The following is a 17,564-nucleotide window of genomic DNA, read 5'->3' as shown; positions in this document are numbered from 1 at the left end:
AACCAACAATTCAATTGGTTCCCTCAGAAATAATATGATGAAACAATTAGATATTTCTGAGACGCCCTTAAAATAGTATGTGTTTTCTCTAGTTCAATTATATACTTATGAATGTTTAACATGAGTCAATTAAAAGCATTACTTCTAAATTATTAAAATGTATGAAGCCGGTAGGTCACACAAATATAGTTTTGTTTTGTTTTTTTATAGTAAAAAAATATTTTAAGATATCTGCATGAATGAATTGTGCTAATTTTTAACTTAAATCTAAATGTTCAACGCTGTTTTTAAATAAGCAAAATAATATTTTATTATTTTAAGTGCAATACTTAAATAAAAAAGATACTCTCTGTTATAACTCTTTTTTCCAGTATCCACACAAACTATTGAAATAACATAATATAACCATTTATACTTGTTATAAAAAATTCTTGAGATATAGCTTTATACATTGAAATATAATTTTGATATAGCTTTAAAATATTATAAAATATAGTTTTGAATAAAGTCATATCTTATTTCAATTTACATATACACCAGTCATAATTTGATTCTTGATGCCAAATTCCTCCTAATAATATACCAACGGCGAAATGGAAAGACTTATTATTATTTCTTCTGCAATCCACAGCAAAAATAGTAATGAAAACGGAATCACTAACACTGTTCAATTACTTGTATCTCTACAAGAAAATGTAAAACGATGTAAGCATAGCATGATAAAAAATATTATTTCACGAACAAACCTACGAATTAAAAATCGATTGAAATTGATTTATGTGTAAAATAAAAATTATTGGATTAAAAAACCCTTCTCCATAGTGTTTTTCATACGCATACATTTACCATTGTGGCTGTCTATTATGTAAGATATATCCCCAATGTGTAATCTGCAATCATGTCCAGAAAATTAGTAACAACGGACGTTTACCGCACTGAATTCATGTTTTGTTTTGCTTATAAAATGCAACGAGGCATAGTGATAGTCTAATCAGCAGAATGATTGTAATGAACATAAACATTTTGAACATTTTGAATAGTAAAATAGCGCACTAGGAAATGAAAATATATTATAAGGTAAACGACAGAATAAGATATTTAAATATATACACGCTGCAACTTAATTCGCCATCTTTTTTACAGCAGTAGATACTTCACAGTTACAACTACAACAAATACCGTGTAATTTAAGCTCGAATTACCCAGATTGCCCGTGCGCTGTTTCTTTATCATTTTTTACCATTGCATTATTAGGAACATTACAATAGACAATGTTATCGCCAACGTAATCAGAAATCGTCAACCTCCCCCCCCCCCACCCCCACCGAAAAAAAGAAAACGGAACAAAATACACACTCAATTAAAAAAAATAAGAAAGCAAACGGTCGGTAATAGACGGTAGGTATTTACATTTGAATTAGGTCATACTTAAAATAATTATCGAAATTTAAAGAAGTGAGTTAGAAATTTTGTTAAGATAGACTGCATTACCTCTCTTGGAATGCACTTAATCTTTTCTATTTTTACAGCTATAGGTTAGTAATTTGCGAACTATACTACAACCTTATTTGCTTTAAAGGAGCCACCGGGCACATGTAAGGCATTGTCCCCTGAAGACAGTCGATGAGAAAATGAGGCACCCATGTAGCCAAAAATCTTTAAGTTGCAACGATTGTCCTGAATTATTTGCATACTAGCTTCTAATTTTCAATTGACAGTTAAACCGATCATCGCGCAAATTTTGAATGAACGTCTTTTAAGGTCTCCATTTTTGTCCATTTGATACCTTCCAGAATAATAATCTTCGTAGACAATTTTACTCTCTTATTTGATAACTTACATTTGTACAAGTTATATAGATAAATTGGAATTGGCAGGAGTTGAAAGATCTTTTTTTCAGGAGTTTATGAACTCGTTGGGGTATTAAATAGTAAACAAGTATCTCATTTCTGATAAGATATAATTGGTTTCATTTTCGTGATGTGGTTTGTTTATCTTGCCTTTTTCTTCATCCATTTTTGATGTACATGAATGGATGATAGACAAAGTTGCAATTAAAACAAACGTCTACTTCTATCTGAGTGGTTTCCTATCCAATAAAAAGGTACCGCCCTGAGGAAAGCCATTGGTTCGTTACATTCATTATGAATATATATTGACATATATATTGAACAAATCTATTTTTCAGACATATTAAGAACTGACTTATTCCGGCATTATTGAATGAGTAAAGTGACAAATCAGTAATATACGGAGGTAAGTCATACGTTTTTCAAGTCATTTATAAAAGTTTCGTGTGCTGTGTACATTGTTGTTTTTATTGTTGTTTTTTTCTGCTACAATGTTGTCTTTTTTATCATTTTTATCATTTTTTATGTTACAGTGATTGTTTAACGACTTCGCGTCAGGTACTCTGCATTTGATCTGGTGCCAACCTGTTTGCAAAGACTATTGCGGTTTTAAGTAACTGTTTGAATAAAATGTGCATGTAAATTATTTTTGAAGGCCTCTAAGAAGATAGGATTTAAACTATCGAGTTAATTTCGGTAAATAAACTGTATGTATTTATTCATTTATTTATCTATTTATTTATTTATTTATTTATTTACGAGGGGTTATCCAAAAATTCGTGGACTTTCTTTGTCGCGTAAAATAAATTTGAGATATTAATTTGAAATTCTTACACTGCTTAGAAGAATTAATTAGAAATAAACACAGAAAAATTCATGTGAGTAGCTTCTTACATTACAACAATATTTAATTTTACATAAACACATGTCGGCGACAGCGGCGCACTCCAAAAAGTTATTGACGTCAACGTCAAAGGGACTCCACTGAGGTTTAAAAGTCTAAAAAACATAGCATTTGAATTTTTCACATAAATGAGCTGGGGCACTTTAAACAGTAATTTATGCAAAGATAGTTAAGAAATATACTTTGAAATAAATTAAATTGAAAATCGTATTTTTATGCTTTTCTTAGCCTAATTTTAGTGAAAAGCGTTTAAACGCTTTTCAGTTTGGGTCAGGTTTTTTTTACAATTTGAATAATTATTCTGGAAAAACGGTGTGCGCGAATGATCTGAAATTTTGCACAAAGATTAGTGGTCTTAACCTACATCAAATGGTACAATTATCTGGAAAAATATTTTCAGTCCTATCATGTCAAAAAACCTCAGTGGAGTCCATTTAATATACACTTGTGCTTCAACGTTACGCAGCCAATGACGGTTACTGCTTCTCAAAGTAATGTCCATCACTAAATGTCTTTATGCCACTTTAACACTAATGATCGTGAAATTTTCTCTGTTTGTCTGCTGATTTTTATAAAATGTGTTTGTAGGTGTCATTTCCGAATTACAACAAAAATTTATGATCGTTTATGATCGTGCGATTTTCTAATTACAGCGTGTCCGTCATTTTCCTGTTGTAAACATTATATAAAATCATAATTTATTGACACAATTAACTGTTCCTTTCAAAATGTGTTGATAATATTCTACAATTTATGCTGATAAATTTTTATTACAATTCACGTTCACGTTCATGAGATATTTAAAAAGTCCGCGAATTTTTTGTTTAACCACTCGTATTTATTCATTTTTATTTTAAGCACATTATCTCTACATTGTTTCTTCACTTAACTAAAACTAAATGCAAGTAATAGTGAATAACTGAATGCGAACATACATTTAGGTACTGTTTTTCATAAGTACGACTCATATATAGCTTTGAACACATACTAGTTGTTCTCAGATTTTGCACACAAAAATAACGTTTTATTGTATACTGGAATAAAGTGACCAAACACTTTGCTTTTATAGACTAAATAGAATTTATAAGTATACATATTAAACAACAGACTAACATAGAGTACTAGTAATATATTTATACAATTTGGTGTGCAAATATGGATTTTGAAAAAAAAATACCACACTATTATTAGATAGTTAGTGAACTTGTTTTGATGTATATGTGATATGTTACTTATTATTACTTACATCCTAATAACAATATTTATTGATAAAAACACTAATTAGGAAGAAATATCAAATCAAAGAATCGTATCTATTTTACTGTTCTACTGAAAACACATTTATAAAATGGCATGAATACATACATGAATATGCACCACGTGTTAAAGAAAAGAGACACACAGATAATATGTCTTGACCAGTACTTTTTATATTGAACGCAATATCCCTCACTTGATTGGTCAGTTCCCTGCCGTTTCAAATTGGTAACTTTTAAGGAAACCCAACAAAACCAAATATATGGGGACATCCGAAATATTGATGTTTTCCCGACTTGTAAACTATTTCCATAATAATAATGATAATAATAATAAAAAAATCAAGATAAGACCCTGCTTAAAACTCAGACCCCACTGGACATTTTAAAATCATGCTAGTTTAAGATACAATGCAGTTATAAGAAATGTAAAGCTCTTGTTTATTATAGTGTTTCAGATTTTATTGTAATTGATTACAATTGATTACTCACACTTGCCTCTGTAATCAATTAAATTACAATTACTTTAAGAAAGTAATTGATTGATAATTGACTACATTCAATGTATATATAAACAAAAACAAAAGTTTCTAAATTCTATTTAATATATACATTATTTACATTATATACACAAAGGATTTCCAGCTCATCAACAGTCATCAATTAAACACACTTTTAGTTACTGTCACATCACTTTATCATATTTTAGCAATTGCACTTTAGCATCATAAGTTCATGAAACCGTCTGTCAGTCAGACTTCATCTATCAGGACGGAAAATTTTACCCGCAACACTAAACAAACGCTCTACACGGGCCGATGATATAAGAATGGTCCTCAGTCTTCTTGGTGTAACAGAAACCTTGAAAAGTGTCAATTGTACAGTATGCTGTATACAGGTGTGAAAACAATTAATTTTTGTACGGGAATTCAAAGAAACGATAGGTTTTACAAAGAAATTATCATTTTTTTTTTGGTACAACAGTATCCATTATAATATAGACACATTGTCTATCACCTTACAAAATAACTGTTGCATATAATTAAAATATGGTAATATGCATCTGACATAAACTCTAGAATATACAAAGTAAAGAAGTTATCTACATTGTTTGAAACTTTTAAAACATGGTTAAACCTAAATATGTGAAACAAAATTAAACATACCTTTATGTGGGTAAAGAAATTGAATGAGACTTAGTGTTTGCATTTATCATGCAAGGGCACAATTTGCACTGTACTGTCTCATTTCCAGATGTCATTTAGGAAATTCAAAGACATCATAAATCCAATGATTTGACATTTTTGTTAGACTATCAGCCAAACAAGAATGTAGGACAAAACCCCACCAGTTAAAACCCCATCACTCAAAATTTTATAGAGTGGACAAAACCCCACCACTACATTTCATAGAGTGGTCAAAACCCCAGCAGAAACTCAAAATAATGTGTGAACAACTCATCAATAAGAAGTTACAATAAAATTTTGAGTGGTGGGGTTTTAACTGGTGGGGTTTTGTCCGTCTTCCGCCAAACAATGATATCTATCTTTCAGTTAGAATTTGGTTAAAGTGGCAGTGCATGGATTAAAACTTATTTCTTCATTGTGAGTGATGTCTTAAAATATTTCACTTGATATTTTACTACCTTTATGGAAAATCATTGTTTATTATGACAATTTCTATTATTTACTTTAAATATGGATATCAATAGAGAACATTCTTTCTATTCAATAAAAATGTTGCTATTGTGTATCAAAATTAATCAATTTACACTCTACAATTTGTGATTAAGTAGTTGATATAAGCCGAAAACTGTCCAATATGTAAAATATTGAATTTCATGAGGCGCGTAGCTTCTACTTTTACTATCAAATATCATGTTACCTATCGAAAAAGTACTAAGAAATAATGTATTTTTGTGCTAGAAATGTACAATATTAATGATTAAGCAATTATTCTTTTCTTACTTGAAAAACCCTATAGGTAGCCTCCTGAATAACAAAATGTCCGTAGCATGAAATTTTCGTGTTTTGAAATATGACCAATTATGTACATGAACACTATGATATACACAAAATATACCAGTTACACAAAATGTTGGACTTACACGCATACAGAATACATCAATTCACATTTGGGATTTTTACAAGAAATAATTAAAATGAAATGTTTCCAAATTTGTGTTGAATCTCGGATATTTTAAATGATTGACTGAAACAATCTATGACTTTTAAGAAGGATTTATACTTACCATTTAGTGTTAAAATGATATTTTTACTTTACCTACAACAATCACGGATGTAAAATGTTTTGTAAGAAATGCCATTAGTATAAACTTTGGATATTAACGCCACAAAATGATATTTTCTTATTTTTATATTGATATTTGTCATACCACAGGAGTCTGGAATTGTTTGTTTATATAAGCAGTTTTGTTTTAAATAGATGAATTCATTTTCACTATCGATTTATTTGAAAAGCTGACCATTACCCTTATTTGAAAAAATGACCTAACTGAAACATAAGGTACATACAATAAAGCAAATCAAGTATAATTGTCAACTAAACGTATATCTAAAAAGAAAAAGAAAACGGACAATAGACAAGAAATTAAACAACCCAATAAAAATCATATCCTAACTGACGCTCCGCTATCTTTCACTTAGAAAGCGTAAACAGTTATATGATGTTAAGAGCTTGAAGATCAAAATTCAGAAGGCTTGGAATAATAACTCGTTATTGTTCTTTTCATAAAATTATGTAAAATGCGCAATGGGCGAAGGAAAGACATTGCATCATTCCTCGTGATAAGAAGTTACATTTTACTTAATCGTTTTTTGTTTGGTTGGGTTTTTGTTTTGTTTTTTTGTTTTATTTTCTTTTTTAATTTGGAGAATTTTCCACAAAATCCTGTGGTCATACAAGCTTCTTTTAAGACACGGCACGTTGTCTAATATTAATGTGTTACACGATTAATATTGGAGTTACACGTAATATTGGAAACCTACCGGTACTGTATTAAAAATACAGTACGGTCAGAACAAAGGAATGACGTCATAGTAGTAATTTAAAGATCATTATAAAGGAGTATAAGATAAACTGTAACATGTGAAATAAATCATTTGAATTGTAAAATCTGAAAGTAATCAACATCAATGAAATTGTAATCATAAATACAGACTGAATTTAAGCTGTTATTGATTAATTACAATTAATGTAATCAATTTTGAGCAAGGTAATCAATTACATGATGATTACAGTGTAATCATGCAATCAATTAAAAAATCGATGATTACGATTAGTGATTACCCCAGGTCTGCCTGTTGCATGCATACCATGTACCTCTAAGCTTCTATCACTATGCCAGGTGGATAGAAATTGGTACCAATTCATTTAAACTACCTCGCGGGTCACGAGGCGGCCATTTTGGAACGAGTCCCCGTGGGGCTCGAACCTTTGACCTCCCGATCCGAAGGCGGACGCCTTAACCACTAGGCCAACGGTACCGGTTATATATAACGTTAATACATTCTGCTATTTTTACAAAATCATTTAGTTGAAGATTTACGATGACCATTGAACATTCCAATATATCAGAAATCAAACTTATTTGTAAACAGATTATTATGATAAACAGACACTTTACCAAACATATACTTCTTTATTTTGTTACTCAAATTCTGCAAACTAATGAAATATCAACAAATGTGTATTCCAATACATAAACTCTTTCAAATTCTGCTTTTGATGGTGGGGTATCTAAAGTGGTTACTTTGTTGTATTTTCGAGAACTTGTTTGGAGCCGCCTCGTGGAGAAAAAAACAAAACGACATGACACAAATCTGGCACCAAAGTTTACCTTTTAAAAATATTTTAGGTAGGTTTAATGGAAACGATATATACGATACAAGTTTATCATCAAATTGGATATGTTTTTATACTGCATTGCTCCTACAGGAGAACAATGATTTAGACTTACGGGGTATGATAAAAAAAGTTCTCGGCCCGATATACTTCTAGCGCCACTACACTGACATTTACACACGATACGTCGATATCGATATCTTATTGAAGATAAAACTGACCGAGACACACTTGGTTTTACACAGATTAAGTAACATTAAACACACTTTGATCAGGAGAAAGGTGTGTCAATTTAGACCAAATGGTGTAGGAGGAATCAGAGCCGTCATTAAGTACCTTTGTAAGAAAGGGATGTCCCTCAAGGAAATCCATAAAGACTTCATTGGTATACTTTGGAAGGAGTCCTATAGCACTGTAAAAATTAGGCTGCTTAATTTAAGAGGGACAGAAAGAGCAATGGCGATTATGAGCGGTCTGGGCAACCAAAATGGGGTCACCAACGTTGAAACTGCCGAGGCTGTGCACGATCTGGTCATGTGTGACAGAAGGCGAGACCTGCGAAATATGTCTAGGGAAGTCGGTATAAGCTTTAGTTCAGTTCAGGCAATTCTGACCGGTGTATATGGCATGTTAAAGGTTTGCGCTAGGTGGGACCCCAGATAGTTGACTGACGACCAAAAACGAACCAGACTTGACTTGGCAAGATATATTTTGTCTCGCTAAGAGAATGAACCTGATTTTATTTGCCGTATCGTAATTCAGGATAAAACATTGGTCCAAATAATTCGATCCAGATTCCAAAAAACAGAGCATGCAGTGTAAGCACCCTGGCTCATCACAACTCCGAAGAAATACAAGAGGGTGCCATAAACAGGGAAGATGATGGCTTCAATATTTTGGGATAGTCATGGGATAATAATGATTAACTATCTTGAAAAAGGTCGTACCATAAACGATACGTACCATGCAGACGAATTAAGGCGTCTGCGTAAAAAATCGCGCGAAAAAGAAGGGGCAAACTGACTCAAGGCGTTCAAGTTCTGCACGACAATGCGCAAACTCACACATTCCAAGTTGCGATCGCTGCTGCAAGAGAATTGCAGCTTTGAAATTCTTCCCAGTCCCCGATTTTCTCTTTACTTGCTCCCCTCTGACTCCAACCTGTTTCTGAAACTGAAAACCAAGCTTCGTGGTAGACGTTATGGAAGCAATGAAGGTCTCATGGATGCGGTCAATGAGTTATCTTAGAACCAAAATAGAGAGATATATTTTGAAGGGGTTAAACAAGTCGGAACACAGGTGGGAAAAAGCATTGATGTAGAGGACGATTATATTGAACAGTTAGACCATTAATTGGGTTCTCTGACTACCGGAAGTACCTCGGACCGGGGATTGTTTTATTAATCCTCGTATATAACGTATCTTGCATCTTATAATATTAATACATACAATATTATATTGTCATCATAACATTAAACTAATACGTAGACATAATCCCATTAATTTATAAAAGCAGGAGGCTTTACTGATACCAGTTGTAATAACTCATCAGGTAAAGTAACTTACTTGTATTTGATATTCACTTATTGTTTAAATAATGGTAACAAAAGCCACCTTTTACAAAGAAGTTTGATTTTCCTCTCTCGACCGTAGTCTGAAGAATGTGGAAGGAATTGACCAATTGAAATGATTCCCCTGCTGGTATGTAAAAGTCAGATAATCCTTAAGCCAATGCTCTAAGATTTTGTTGATTTAGACACTTAATAGTTTTACATTTACAAACGGATGCGACCTGGTGCCAACTATCAATGTTCTATAAAAAGCACTTAATCTTAATTAGAAATTTTAAAACACTTATTATGATCATGTAATCCCATGTAGATGTTTTTGCTATGAGTATATTTTATCAAATAATAAAGAGCCATGCCTAAATCTTTCTGTTTACTTCATATATAAAAATCATAACATCATCAAAACCATTGCTTTACTTCATTCTCAGCTGTTAAATTTATCCCCACTTCATGCCAATAACTACATTCAACAACTTTAAAATTTATTTTTCCGTCTGTTCTGTAGGTATGTTAAGAATAGTAATGATACTTGCTTGTCTATGTGAGGGGCGGAATCAACCTAATGGATACACCCCGGTCATGGATCGCCTACCAAGTATCATGCAGGAGTTTTGTCCCGGTGTAAACATCTGCTCCACTAACCGGTCAGTCTCAGCTGTGAAGCTTTCATGTTGTGTTGGTAAGTCAATGCAGTTATGTGTGTTTTTGGATGTTAACACATTTGCCTGCTTATAAAGCTTACTCAAAACCGAAAGAATAATTATACGAAAACAATACCATTTGTAAGCACATCGACGGAGAATATATACCAAATATGATTTATAATTAATTCTTCCTCGTGCAATAGTTGTCTGTCCTATTCACACTCTTTTATAGATTCTAGAAATAACAAAAATTGCTAAAGCTAAAACTCATTCAGAAACTTAAGGTCTTTTACTTATAACTGCATGTATTTGGTTGTCATTGTTGTTTTCCCGCTGACATTTGAAAGGTCATGTCATGCGAAGACCTGTTGAAAAAAAACACCAACAGAGCGTCAAATTATAACTTTTATTTGGTCATAAATACTTGATGAACCCTTTTTTCCAGAATGTTCCTGTGAGGCCGATTGTACCGTAGACGGTGACTGCTGTTTTCCTAATGCATTGTCGTCGGATCCTGTAAGTAAAAACGAAAATGAAGAAGATCTTAAAGAACGATCATGCCTTTATCCCATGTCGCCACAACCACAAGAGAATGAGAGAATCTGGCACCAGTCATATTTTATGGTTTCCTCCATCGGTAATCCTTTTCTAAGTAGTTCAAATGGGTTATCGAACGATTCTTGTGGGGAAATAGATATAGCCCCTTGGGGAAGTATCTATCCATTTTCATCGGCAACTACTAAACAAATTTATAAAAATAAAAAATGTGCTGAAGCCGACGGAATGACTGACGGTGTCCTTTGGGATGCTGTACTCGTTTGTAACACGGAAGACGTTTTTACTGCAACAATAGGACTTGAAGAGTCAACCATGTTTCCTGAAAATTGTGTAATCAACTTTATGTACCCTGGCAATCTTGAAGACATAGAATCATCAAAATGCTACTTGCCCCTCATTGACACATGTCCGGTGTCTTCGGAATTTCAGGTACCTAAAGGGACAAATCTTTCGAAGAGTGATATTAGATCATTATGCACTAGTGGACTTGTGTCCCCATATCAACATAAGAAAATGTATGCTAATGTGTTTTGTCATATATGTAATGCTGAATATTTCAATAACCGGGCAGTATGCCGAAAATCTGACGTCAGCGTTAAAAGTATAACAAAAGGATTTGTCGCTATTTTAAACCATGATTACATAGCAGAAAAGAATGAACTTGACCCGATCAAAGAAGGACAGAAGGTACCTTTGGCGTGTTCGGTGAAAAACGTAAGTATTATCCTAGGTCTTTCGTGAAACAAGTGTCTGCATTGTGATCAATGCGTTATAGAAAGTGTTTCAGAAGACTGTAATTAATATATCTTGTTCGAACACTAAATAGACATCGTTTTAAAATATTCACATATCATGTGATAAACATGTATATATAATCAATTTATTATTGTCTATTTTATTGAATTGAACATGAGCGTTGTTTATATATTATATGGTGCACATTATTTTTCAGACAAGCATATGCCGGGAATTGTTTTGCCCATCGGGACAACTCAGAAATAAGAAAGGGATTTGTATCTATCCAACCAAATTATGGTATAATCAACATTATTATGTGTACATCAATTTAACTGCAGGGAGACCGATAAATGCAACTGATATAGTTTTGCCTCCATTAGAATCACCTTGGGGACAGGACTGGTTAATTCTCAAGATATACTATAAAGAAATGGACATTGAGCATGTCTCAGATAACTTTATTATTCTTGTTGCAACACACTTCCCACGCATAAGTCCAAGGAGTATCGTCAAATACATAAAAAACACTGTCAAGCAACAATGGTTATTCGATGTAAACAATGAGACCGTTGTACTTAACTCTAATTTTGCAACAGATACGACAGCATCATTGCGTTCTGATAACAACGGATTGACCATATTTAAAAACATTACGGGAAATAGTATCAAACGACGATATAATTTGATGTACTCAACTGTATTAAGTGGTAAAATCCGGGCACTTACCATAACAAAAATGTATGTATGCGAACAGGTTGAATTGAAACAATATGAATTCGTTCTAAGTCAGGGAGAGCTTGTACTTTTCAGTTACACAACGCAGCGTTTTCTGTTCCACGCGGAATTCGTTATCATCAGAAGCAATACCTATGATGGAATTCGTGCGAGAATTTGCATCGAAGACTCGGGGCTGCATAAAATGGGCGGATTTACCATGAGAAACACCGGAACAATTCTTACAACTATTACTTTAAACCGGTTTTGTGTTGCTATTGGACTGGTTTTTGAAGTTCTGTTCATCAGATACCAAATGTAAATGATGTTGTAAAAAAAGGAACAGAAATTGTAAATAGAACTGCTAAAGAAAAACTGATGCATAACATGCACGTTTCAACGAGAAACATTACATGTGTTGTTGCTAAAGGATTGTTTTTTGAGTCCTGTCATAACAATAGTCTCGTAAAAGATGTTTAAATTTGTTAAGAAATAAATTAAAACTTCTCTATTCATTGCTATCTGAAAATGAAAAGCCAAAATCAGAAGAAGAAAAGAAATGGTTCAGAACATTGGCCAATGAGTAACTAACTACATGTATTTGGAAACTGTTCACCAAAAATAAAAGGCCTTTGAGAAATAAAATTAAGCAATACTGAAGCCTTCTGGGCCCTTAAGCTGCAAACGACAACAAATGTACAGTCCAATGTAAGATAAAGACAAACACATAAATTGCATCACTCCTCTATATCAACAAAAGCTCTTTAATTTTTGTGTCCTGTTACACTTTCCAAAAGTTACTCATTAGGTAATTACCGAAATTATATGTGGCTTCTGTTGCCATTTGGCAGTTAGTGCAATTATTGGATACAATATAGTATTGAATGGAAGTCAATATAGAAATTTGTTTACATTTTGCTACTTTTCAAAACTTTAAAATTAATAATTTCACATTCAGTTCTTCTCTACTTTCTGTAGGTGTTTATAATCTACCATGCCCCTACACCATTATCAAACCGTGATAAAACTCATGTTTACCATTTGTAAAGAAGGAAATATTTATTCGTTTCGGAGGCACAATGTTCCTTTAAGCTAGAAACTAATAAAAAAGGAAAAATAAAAAAGTGAAGATATCTTGTTATTATGATTTATTTGCTCAACGGACTCCACACAGGTTTCTTGACATGAGGGGACTGGAAATATTTCCCCGAGATTTGTGTACCATTTGATGTAGATCTGAACTAATAACATAACTGCAAACTTTCAGATAATCCCCTCAGCCCGTTTTTCAGCGCAAAATGAGCTAAAAATGAAAAGCGTTGTAACGTTTATCTAGCAGCTAAATGCTGCAGCGTGTCGTGAAGGCAGAATTACCGCACAACATTTTGGGTAATGTCTGACGGTAGAAAAAGTTGTATCTGCATTTTCGCTTTGCATTCTCGTAAATATTTGAAGTATTTTTCTATTTCTTATGAGATTTATTTCATATTCAATCAAACAAATTAATATCATGTTTTTTTTATTTATGCTAATACTTGGGTTTAACCTATAATTCACAGTATATCGCTTACCGATTATTGTACATATTCTATGCGTGAGTTTGTAACTCTACATGCTATTAAATTGAGTCCATTTTTTATGTCAAATATCTGTTATTATTATTATTTCACTAAAATATTTAAAAAATACACCGCGATGATGGCTATAGGGTAGAATAAATAGAGGATATTTGTAAAGTTCAGTGTAAGATCGGAATATATTTCACCGAGTGAGCACCAAAAGGTATATTTCACGAGTGGCGCAGCCACGAGTGAAATATGAACTTTTGGTGTTCACAAGGTGAAATATATTTCGATCTTACACTGAACTAAACAAATTTTCTTTTTATTATATGCAAAGAAACGTTTTAAAAAGACATTAAACCTAATACTGAATGAAAAGCGCGCCAAATAATAATACAACGTGACGTCATTTACGACGTCACGTCATTAAGTTGGTACCCAGTACTGTGGACGCTAGTATGTCACTGAAACAACGTAAGGGGCTTAAATCCAAAACAGTGAAATTATCAAAGTGGTAATTTCACTGTTTCAAACAGTGAAATTACCAGTTTTATATCACTGATATATTTCTATAAACCACCGAAAAGCATGTAATAAATGTTGTTATTACATGCTTTTCGGTGGTTTATAGAAATATATCAGTGATATAAAATTAGTAATTTCACTGTTTGAAACAGTGAAATTACCACTTTGATAATTTCACTGTTTTGAATTTAAGCCCCTTACGTTGTTTCAGTGAAATACCAGCGTGCACATGACTGGGTACCAACTTAATGACGTGACGTCGTAAATGACGTCACGTTGTATTATTATTTGGCGCGCTTTTCATTCAGTATTAGGTTTAATGTCTTTTTAAAACGTTTCTTTGCATGTAATAAAAAGAAAATTTGTTTAGTTTAGTGTAAGATCGAAATATATTTCACCTTGTGAACACCAAAAGTTCATATTTCACTCGTGGCTGCGCCACTCGTGAAGTATACCTTTTGGTGCTCACTCGGTGAAATATATTCCGATCTTACACTGAACTAAACAAATATCCTCTATTTATGATATATATACAAGTATAATCAATCAAACCGAACACTTTTCACTGTCCCTCATGAACAGATTCAGTCAAACCAAGTACATTATTCTATCTCTTATTAACGGACTCAAACAAACTATTTCTTTATACTTTCACTCATGAACAAACTCAAACAAACAAGTACTTTATACTATTTCTCATGACCAGACTCCAACCAACAAGTACTTCATACTATCTCTGATGAGCGGACTCAAACAGACAAGTACTTTATACTATCTCTGATGAAAGGACTCAAACAAACCCATATTTTATACTATCACTCTTGAACAGACTCAATCAAACAACGTATTTTATACTATCTCTAAGGAACTGACTAAAACAAACCGAGTACTTTATACTATCTCTAATTAACGGACTCAAACAAACTATAACTTTATACTTTCACTCATGAACAAACTCAAACAAACAAGTACTTTATACTATCATTCATAAATAGACCCAATCAAACCGAGTACTTTACACTTTCCCTCATGAACAGACTCAATAAAAACGAGTACTTTACACTATATCTCACCAAAGGACTCAAACAAACAAGAACTTTATACTATCTCTGATGAACAGACTCAGTCAAACAAAGTACTTTATACTATCTACCATGAAAAGACACAGAGTACATTACATTACCTCTCTTGAACCGACTCGAACAAATCGAGTCTGAAAATTTTACCTTTTTTTAAATTTTTGTTTTCATTACTATCGAGGGATTTCTCTTTTTACAATTTTTCAATATCTGTTTAGAAAACATTATTTCAGTGGCCTCAATAATTTAAATTTGAACGGAAGTTACTAATAACAATTAAGGACATTACATTGTCTTAAGTAGGAAGACATTTCCACGTTTTCAAATATAGATTAACAATAGAAGATGTTACATCTATTCAAATCAAATAAAATAAATCAAACTTTGAATTATTCAAGAGATACGTAATAATGTGGCATTGATCATGCATATTTTTGATACGACACAATGACGATATTTATCCGCATAGTTTTATCATCATTTATCCAAATATGGATTTTTAAAGGTAATGTTTTGCTTCTATTTGTATCTCTTCTTAGATATTATTTTTTTTTAAAAAGGTGTTAGCATGGAATATATTGTTACATGACGCTTATAAAAAAATAATAAAGAAATGGACTATTTTACGACCTCCTTCCGTTATGGTACGATGATGAAATGCGATGGTACGGTGGTACATGTATGATGGAAAAATGCGGTGGTACTGTGGCACGATGGTGAAATGCGATGGTACGATGACACGATGGTGAAATGCGATGTTACGATGGCACGATGGAGAAAAGCGATGGGATGGTGGCACGATGGAGAAAAACGATGGTACACGGGTACGATAATGAAATACGATGGTACGATGGTGAAATGCGATAGTACGGTGACACGATGTTGGAATGCGTTTTTCATTACAAACAATCGTAATAGCGAATGCATACATGATGTTATCTTGCAGCTTGAAATGTTATCAGTTTTTAACAATGTTTCCGATATTGTAATTTGAGATGATGTTGTACTTAATTGATTTCCTGTCGAATGCGTTTTAGTCCACTAATAATGTAATCTACTAGTAATTTCTACATCATATCTACTTTTAAAATATTAAAATGCTATCTATCCCACGGTTTGGAGACATTGTAATGCTTAAAAAGATGAAACCGGTGGTCAGATAAAAGGCGGGAAATGTGGCTTTAAGAAATCTTAAATCGAAAATATTTAAAAAAAAATACTTGGTTTAAACATATTTATTCAACAAAACATTTAACAAGTGAACAATATTTACAAAGTACATTTTGGGATTGGGCAGAAAGCTATAAAGCTTATAAATGTCTCGGCGGTCTCGGCGGGTGCTTTCTTTGTAAAACAACAACAACACACACTTATCCAAAGCACGCATTTCAAAATCCTCGAATACCCTAGATTTTCAAACGAAAAACAAACAAACAAAAACGAAATTTTGTTTCAGCGTTCGGACCTTTTCATCTTTGCATTAAGCGATTTTATGAAAATGTGTATAAATGGTTTAATTTTGAACAAACGACATATAATTATCATGATTGTTTATATAATTCATTCTTATCTATAAACTGAAAACAAGCCTTTAAAAGAATGTATAAAGGGTCAAAAACTATATTACTATATAGATAAAATACAACTACCGATCAAGTAGATTTTTTAATTTGTACAAAGATTTAATGTTTTCAAAAATTATATCGCACACATTATGATACCAAAAGAGTTTTGAAATGATAAAAGTCTTTTTTTGAATTTATTAAAAAAATGAAACAAATATAATTACCATTGTCCGCCATACCCGGAAGTTGTGCTGCACATTGGCTCAATGAATAATATCAATCGTAAACGCTCGGCTTTTCCCGCCAAACTTCGATCAGGTTTTCTGTTCAATGCGAACAGTCCTGAATGCTGATTATTACTTCCGGTAGCTTATCATACACACCGTATTACCGACACCGGCACCAGCGATGACACATTGCTGTAGAGATGAAAAATCTAAAATTTGCTGGCTATAAATTTGGTTAGTATATTCATATTACGCAAATAAAGACAATTTCATTGCTATAGATTTTATGTCTATTGACTGGATAAACTATCAGGTAATTTTGGATACGTTTCCCAATTTCTAAGAATATTTTAAGCGGCTGAAAAATGACATCTTCAGAAATAATAATCCTCGAAATATGTCGGCGTAACTGTTTCCGGGAAATTGATAGGCTGCCATATAGAAGAGTTCGGGAAATATTTTTTATTTAAAATACATTTTATTCCTATAATAAGACTAGTATCAGTT

At 32.6% G+C, this 17,564-nt stretch overlaps 1 long non-coding RNA gene across 1 annotated transcript in view; it reads right to left on the bottom strand.

Annotated features, from left to right (window-relative positions):
- The window catches only part of LOC132724227 (uncharacterized), a 36,364-nt gene extending 19,273 nt beyond the window's left edge, over nucleotides 1-17,091 (bottom strand). The window contains exon 1 of the long non-coding RNA XR_009624876.1: nucleotides 17,055-17,091. This is a non-coding gene — a long non-coding RNA (uncharacterized LOC132724227). The remainder of the gene's footprint in view (nucleotides 1-17,054) is intronic.
- Nucleotides 17,092-17,564: the final 473 nt, after the last annotated feature.

This window comes from Ruditapes philippinarum, unplaced genomic scaffold, assembly GCF_026571515.1.
Source record: "Ruditapes philippinarum isolate M1 unplaced genomic scaffold, ASM2657151v2 ctg7461_1_1_1_1, whole genome shotgun sequence".
Classification (NCBI taxonomy): Eukaryota; Metazoa; Mollusca; class Bivalvia; order Venerida; family Veneridae; genus Ruditapes; species Ruditapes philippinarum.
The sequence above is the reverse complement of the archived record's forward strand: the minus strand, read 5'-3'. Positions and strand labels throughout refer to the sequence as shown.